The sequence below is a fragment of the Lagenorhynchus albirostris genome, chromosome 15 (assembly GCF_949774975.1).
Source record: "Lagenorhynchus albirostris chromosome 15, mLagAlb1.1, whole genome shotgun sequence".
Lineage (NCBI taxonomy): Eukaryota > Metazoa > Chordata > Mammalia > Artiodactyla > Delphinidae > Lagenorhynchus > Lagenorhynchus albirostris.
In genome coordinates this window covers 15,441,011-15,449,356 of record NC_083109.1, presented here as the reverse complement: position 1 = coordinate 15,449,356, position 8,346 = coordinate 15,441,011, and the positions used below count along the sequence as shown (strand labels likewise).

The 8,346-nt window shown below is 37.4% G+C and overlaps 1 pseudogene; it reads left to right on the top strand.

Moving 5' to 3' along the window:
- Nucleotides 1-6,844: 6,844 nt before the first annotated feature.
- On the top strand, nucleotides 6,845-8,001 carry LOC132505278 (transcriptional adapter 2-alpha-like; annotated as a pseudogene).
- Nucleotides 8,002-8,346: the final 345 nt, after the last annotated feature.

The window sequence follows — 8,346 nt, the reverse complement described above, 5'->3', positions numbered from 1 at the left end:
TTTTGACTTGCCTTTCTCTAATAATTAGTGATGTTGAGCAGCTTTTCATGTGCTTCTTGGCCATCTGTATGTCTTCTTTGGAGAAATGTCTATTTAGGTCTTCTGCCCATTTTTGGATTGGGTTGGTTTTTTTTTTTAATATTGAACTGCATGAACTATTTATATATTTTGGAGATTAATCCTTTGTCCATTGATTCATTTGCAAATATTTTCTCCCATTCTGAGGGTTCCCTTTTCGTCTTGTTTGTAGTTTCCATTGCTTTGCAAAAGCTTTTAAGTTTTATTAGGTCCCATTTGTTTATTTTTGTTTTTATTTCCATTACTCTAGGAGGTGGAGCAAAAAAGATCTTGCTGTGATTTATGTCGGAGAGTGTTCTTCCTGTGTTTTCCTCTAAGAGTTTTATAGTGTCCAGTCTTACATGTAGGTCTCTAATCCAATTTGAGTTTATTTTTCTGTATGGTATTAAGGAGTGTTCTAATTTCATTCTTTTACACGTAGCTGTCCAGTTGTCCCAGCACCACTTATTGAAGAGACTCTCTTTTCTCCATTGTATATCCTTGCCTCCTTTGTCATAGATTAGTTGACCATAGGTGCGTGGGTTTATCTCTGGGCTTTCTATCCTGTTCCATTGATCTATCTTTCTGTTTTTGTGCCAGCACCATATTGTCTTGATTACTGTAGCTTTATAGTATAGTCTGAAGTCAGGGAGTCTGATTCCTCCAGATCCATGTTTTTCCCTCAAGACTGATTTGGCTGTTCGGGGTCTTTTGTGTCTCCATACAAATTTTAAGATTTTTTTGTTCTAGTTCTATAAAAAATGCCATTGGTAATTTGATAGGGATTGCATTGAATCTGTAGATTGCTTTTGGTAGTATAGTCATTTTCACAATATTGATTCTTCCAATCCAAGAACATGGTATATCTCTCCATCTGTTTGGATCATCTTTAATTTCTTTCATCAGTGTCTTATAGTTTTCTGCATACAGGTCTTTGGTCTCCCTAGGTAGGTTTATTCCTAGGTATTTCATTCTTTTTGTTGCAATGGTAAATGGGAGTGATTCCTTAATTTCTCTTTCAGACTTTTCATCATTAGTGTATAGGAATGCAAGAGATTTCTGTGCATTAATTTTGTATACTGCAACTTTACCACATTCATTGATTAGCTCTAGTAGTTTTCTGGTGGCATTTTTAGGATTCTTATGTATAGTATCATGTCATCTACAAACAGCGACAGTTTTCCTCCTTCTTTTTCAATTTGTATTCCTTTTATTTCTTTTTCTTCTCTGATTGCTGTGGCTAGGACTTCCAAAATTATGTTGAGTAATGGTGGTAAGAGTGGACATCCTTGTCTTGTTCCTGATCTTAGAGGAAATGCTTTCAGTTTTTCACCACTGAGAATGATGTTTGCTGTGGGTTTGTAATATATGGCCTTTATTATTTTGAGGTAGGTTCCCTCTATGCCCACTTTCTGGAGAGTTTTTATCATAAATGGGTGTTGAAATTTGTCAAAAGCTTTTTCGGCATCTATTGAAATGATCATATGGTTTTTCTTCTTCAATTTGTTAATATGGTGTATCACATTGATTGATTTACATATATTGAAGTATGCTTGCATCCCTGGGATAAATACCCCTTGATCATGGTGTATGATCCTTTTAATGTGCTGCTGGATTCTGTTTGCTAGTATTTTGTTGAGGATTTTTGCATCTATATTCATCAGTGATATTGAACTGTAATTTTCTTTTTTTGTAGTAACTTTGTCTGGTTTTGGTATCAGGGTGATGGTGGCCTCATAGAATGAGTTTGGGAATGTTCCTTCCTCTGCAATTTTTTGGAAGAGTTTGAGAAGGATGGGTGTTAGCTCTTCTCTAAATTTGCAAATTTTACTTGCATTCACAATGTGAGCTTTTAATATGTAGACTCAAATCTATTATTTCAGAGATATTTTCCTCAATTATAGTTTTAAATAATTCTTCTATTTTGTTGTTTTGATTTTCTTCTTTGTGGGACTTGATTTATGTGTCTGGTGAATCTCCATTGACTTCTTAATATTTAAGACTCTCTCTGTATTTTTAAGCTACTTCTTCATTTTTATTTCATGTTCTTTGCTTTTCTTATGTTTTCCATTTTCTTCCTTACTTTACTTAGTCCTTATTTATGAAATGTTTTTGTCCTTTTCTTCAATTTCTCTACTGTCTTTCAGACTCCATTTCACATCTCCCTGTTATTTTGCTATCTCTTCTTTGAGTTTCTGTATTTCTGCTTTATGATGGTTCCTCATACCTTTAATTTGCTTTACTAATTTTAAACATTTATTTTAGAATATCAGTTTTTCTCAGCTTTGTGGTGACATTGTACTGGGGATTTTAAAAATCCTGTTTTAAATGCTTTTAAGCTTTGCTACTCATTTCTGTTTTTTAAAAAGGAGTATTTTTGTATGGTCTATGATTTCTAAATTTCTTTCTTATTTTAAAATCAGTAGATTTTCATGGACCAGTTATTGAAAGGAATATCTTACTGGAGTGGGATGGGTTGGAGGTTAGAATAGTTTCCTTAGTTTCTTAGCTCAAGGGCTCCCTCCTCTGTTGCTACAATAATGGACAGTTTTCTTAATACGCGTGTGGACTTCTTTGATTGTTAAGTACTCATCTGAAATAGGAGGGCTTCCGCCATCAGCCATGGCCACTAAGAGATATTACTCCAACATTTCAAGGTAATAACCTCTCTCAGTACTCCATATTTTTTCCCCCGATGCATTTTCTTTTATCTTTCTTTTTTTTTTTTTTTTTTTTTTTTATCTCCCAGCACTTGTGTCCGACCTTTCTTGTTCTCAGACCCGTTCACTTCAACTCCCACGCAAGGTGGGTGCTTTGCCTTCTGAGAGGTGAATATTTGCTGATGTTTGGAAGTGTAAGTGTGGGAGTGTGCAGGGGTATGGCAGGTACCTGCAGTGTCTTCATCAACAAGCATTTCAACTGATCCCAGAATGCCTTCCTGCAGGGGTTGTAAAGCAAATGCCTATCTTTTCCCAGACTCTTTCACATCCAGGATTTCACGTGTGATTTGGGTTCTTACAGTGAAATGTGCTCGTACAATAGCTGAAGTTATTTTTCTGCTTGAACTACCTAGAATGATTTCTTTTGACTGCATCAGAATAACGCATTATTATATTTTTACATTATGACACATAATTTAAGCATCTCTTCTTAACACTTGCATTAATGATTACATGTATATAGGGACTTCCCTGGTGGTCCAGTGGGTAAGACTCGGTGCTCCCAATGCAAGGGACCTGGGTTCGATCCCTGGTCTCGGAAATAGGTCCCATATGCGTGCCACAACTAAGAATCTACATGCCTCAACTAAGAAGCTCACAAGCCGCAGCTATAAGACCCCACATGTCGCAACAAAGACCCCGTGCAGCCAAAATACATAAATAAATTAAATAAATATTTTTAAAAAGTGATTACATGTATATAATCACTTCTTTAGATACAACTCTCAATTAGCCTTTCTCCACTCACATGGTTGCTTAAGTTCTTTATTCTTTATGGATTTTAATTTTCTTTATTTGATATGTTCAGATCACTTTTGCTGTGACGAAATAAAATTCATATTTTCAGGCAGGACAAGAAAAAATTAAACATAAAATTCTCTCTCTGCATTCGTTTGGGTCTCTTCCCTCCCTCCCTGATAAGCAGTGTTCATCTGCATTACACATTAACCAAACCTCCTCAAAGATAAGAGTGTCTGTTTGACCATAAAGATAATTTTTTCCCCTTTCTTTTGACACTAGCAGTGCAACTTCTTAAAAGAATAGCATTCTTTCCCAACTCTGTAGTGGTCATGGACTTGCTGCTCTCTTTGTATGTCCTTACCCGGAATATGTATCCTTGGTGAACTTTGTGTAAAGTATCAATATGTCATTTTGATGTATGATCCTTTGTCTCGAAAATGTATATGACTGTGCCTTCAACTTCCACCTGGTGGAACAGTTTCTCAGAGCTTCCTGAGAGTCTGTATTCCGGATTATAATTCTCAATTTGGCTCAAATAAAATTCCCTCTTTTCTTCTTCTTTTTTTTCAGTACTTGGGCCTCTCACTGTTGTGGCCTCTTCCGTTGCGGAGCACAGGCTCCGGACGCACAGGCTCAGCGGCCATGGCTCACCGGCCCAGCCGCTCCGAGGCATGTGGGATCCTCCCAGACCGGGGCACGAACCAGTGTCCCCTGCATCGGCAGGCGGACTCTCAACCACTGCGCCACCAGGGAAGCCCCCCTCTTTTCTTCTTAACTTGACTGTTAACTGAAGTTTCGTCGACAGTTGTGACAAGCAAAAAAATTAGAAACTAATACATATAAAGGAAAAACTACTCATACTTGTCCCATCATCATCATGTAACCAATGTTCACAGCAGTGTGTATTCCTTCAAACCCTTTTCCTTTTTCATACATAAATATATCAGGAGTTCTATATTCGACTGAAATATTACCAAAACACATATATTACTCTCCTACTTTTTTTTTCTGTTGGTAAAATTTCATGGACATTTATATTTATAAATGTAATAGGATCACATCAGACTTGATGAGTTCTTTGGTAAAGCAATATTTATTTATTTATTTGTTTGTTTTTATTTGCCTTCTCCTTCCTTCTATCCTACCTTTTTAACCTGTATCCTCCTATCAACCACTCAGGGAATGTATATTAATATTATGATGTGCAGCCTTCTTAATATAACCAAAGTGATATTTGTTTACTACAGCCAAGTTGAAAACATACTCTCATTATGTGCAATCATCTGTTTTTGGACTCTCTATTCTGTTTCATTTACATATCTATCATTGTTGTAATACCACTTTATCATAATTATTACAGCTTTAAAATAAACCTTGATATTTCCTATATCAAGTCTTATTAAATTATTCTTCAAGAGTATCTTGGCTATCTTGTCTTTTGCACTTTTTGTATGCATTTTAGAATTATATTGCCTTTTTTTTTTTTTTTTTGGTTTACTTTTACAAAAACCTTTCTGGGGGTTTGATAGCATTGAGACTAAAAATCAGTTTGAAGAGAATTGGCATCCTTATCATATTCAGTCTTCCAATCCATGAACATGGTATACCTTTCTGATTTGAGGATGTTAAAAAAATGTCTCTCACTAAAGTTTTCTAATTTCCTCTGTAGTGGTTCTGCACAAAATTTATTACATTTATTCATAAGCTCTTCATATTTTATATAATTATATATATCAATAAAATTTCATTTACTGATTTGTATTGTTGATGTATAGAGTACCATTGATTTTTGTATAGTTCCTTTGTATGTGTCTGTCATAATAAACTCTCATGGATTCTAACAATTTATCTGTAGATTTGTCTGGAATTTTTTGAACACAGTTGCATCATCTTTGAATAATGACAGTTTTGTTTTTTCTTTCCAATACTTACTTGCACCTTTTATTTCTTCTACTTGTCTGATGCTATAGAATAGGGTATCCCACATAATATTGAACAGAATTGGGAATAGTTCCTGATTTTATAAGGAGAGGTTAAAACCTTTCACATTTGTGTATGATGTTTGCTATGGGGTAGTTTTTATCACTTTAAAAGAATTATTCTTCATTCCTAATTTGCTATTTTTATATTGCAACTGCATCTTGAATTTTATTGCATGCTGCTCTATATCTAAGCTTATATTTTTTCTTTAATCTGTTAGTGTGGTGAATTACATTAATTGAGTTTCTAGCATTAAACTACCTTTGATAGCTAAGATAAATTAAAATTAGTCACAAAAAAATTGTCCTTTTTGCATATTACTGCATTCAGGTGGTAAGTGACTTATTTAGGATTTTTGTGTTCATGAATCTATGTTCTATGAGTGAGACTGGCTTAGAATCTTCCTTTTTCATAGTATCCTTGTTGAGAATTTTATTTATTTATTTATTTGTTTATTATTATTATTATTTTTTGTGGTATGCGGGCCTCTCACTGTTGTGGCCTCTCCTGCTGCGGAGCACAAGCTCCGGACGCGCAGGCCCAGTGGCCATGGCCCACGTGCCCAGCCGCCCCGTGGCATGCGGGATCCTCCCGGACCAGGGCACGAACCCGTGCCCCCTGCATCGGCAGGTGGACTCCCAACCACTGCGCCACCAGGGAAGCCCCAAGAATTTTATTTTTTAACAGCTTTATTGAGCTATAATTGACACAAATTCTTATTAAGTTCTGGTATCAAGATTATGTTTACTTCATAAAACATGCTGGAAATTGTATCTTATTTTCAATTTATATCATATTAGAATTAGTTGTTCCTTGATTGCCTTTTCTTATGAAGAAATCTGATCCTAATGCTTCTTTTTGGTCAAATAATTGTTGACTGTTGATTCCATCTCTAGGATAGTTACAATATTATTCAGATTTTCTACTTTTTCTGGTGTCTGTTTCAATTTAGAAAGTTTTTTTTTCCTATGGTCCCGTTTGTATCATTTAGATTTTTTTTTGGCACATGAATTGAAAGAAAATAATGAACCAATTTCACCAGTTTAAGGATATCATGAAGCAGAAATGCAGAAGTCCAGAGCAGAAGTAACCAAACAACAGGAGGCAATATCTAGATAAGAGGAGGAAAGGGTGCCACCCTGAGCTGTTTTGTGCAGGTCTAAGAATGAGTTAAAATTTTTATTTAGGCGGAGGAGGGGGACGCGGTGAGGGGGGTGGTGGTCAGCTTTGGTGTATGTGTTGGCCAGTTCTGAAATCTCCTTGAAAGATCCCTACATTGAGGAAGATCAAAGCAACAGTCTTTGTCAACTGGGAAATGGACCGTTTGAGTTCCTTTAGCATGTTTCACTCGAGGATTTGAGTACAAGAAACATCAAAGTATTCACACTTACGAAATAAGGACCTCAGATTTTCCTGTTCTTGACCCCAGCTGGACTGCTCAAGAAGAAATGGCCCTTTTAGAAGCTGTGATGGACTGCGGCTTTGGAAATTGACAGGATGTAGCCAATCAAATGTGCACCAAAACCAAGGAGGAGTGAAGCATTTCATCAGTAACCATCTGTTTGCATCTACCCTGCTGAACCTGAAGCAAGCAGAGGAGGCAAAAACTGCTGACACAGCCATTCCATTTCACTCTACAGATGACCCTCCCCGACCTACCTTTGACTCCTTGCTTTCTCGGCACATGGCAGATTTCAATGAGGAATTTGACAATTATTCAGAAGAGGACTTGAGAGACATTGATTTTGTTGAAGATGAATCGGACATTTTACACACTCTGAAGATGGCTGTTGTAGATATCTATCATTCTAGGTTAAAGGAGAGACAAAGGAGAAAAAAAATTATAAGAGACCATGGATCAATCAACCTTAGAAAATTTCAGTTAATGGAACGGCGGTATCCCAAGCTAGTCCAAGAGCCTTCGGAAACAATGAGGCGATTTGCAAGGATAGTGGCGTCGGTGGAGCATGACAAGTTCATTGAAAGCCATGCATTGGAATTCGAACTCCGAAGGGAAATCAAGAGGCTCCAGAAATACAGGACAGCAGGCATTACCAATTTTTGTAGTGCTGGAAACTAGGATCACCTCAGAAAGACTCCAGAAGAGGAACGTCTCAAACGCCCTGTGCTCCCAGAGGTTCTCCAGTACATCCAGGAACGTAGCGCCTGCCAGCAGTGGCTCCGCCGGCAGGCTGACGTTGATTCTGGCCTGAGTCCTTCCGTACCAATGGCTTCGAATTCAGGTAGACGAAGTGCACCGCCCTTGAACCTCACTGGCCTCCCTGGCACAGAGAAGTTGAATGAAAAAGAGAAGGAGCTCTGTCAGATGGTGAGGTTGTTCCCAGGAGCCTATTTGGAATACAAATCTGCTCTACTGAACGAATGTAACAAGCAAGGAGGCTTGAGACTGGCACGGGCAAGAACACTCATCAAGACAGACGTGAACAACACATGGGAAATCTATGATTTCCTCATCTGAGAAGGACACATCACTGAAGCCTGAGGCTCTCTGGGCCTAGTGGGCCAAAGGACAGTACGGGCATTCTGGAGTTTGTTTCTGAGCTGAATTGTCCTTGTAAAAAGAGGGGAAGAAACAAAGGAAACCTTAACTTGTATGAATGTCTACTTTCTTCTCCACCCTGCTTTAAAATACTCCTGTTGTTGGTACTGTGCTGCAGAGTTACGTGCTAGATAAGCTATTATTAATTGTGTGCGGGCATTCTTTCCTAACACCTCTTGTAACGAAAACAAGAGGTGTTAGGAAAGAACACCTCACATGTGGTACCTCACATCACAGTATTGGTAGAAATAGAACTAAACCAGTCTTTAGTCCCAGGAGTCCAGCTCA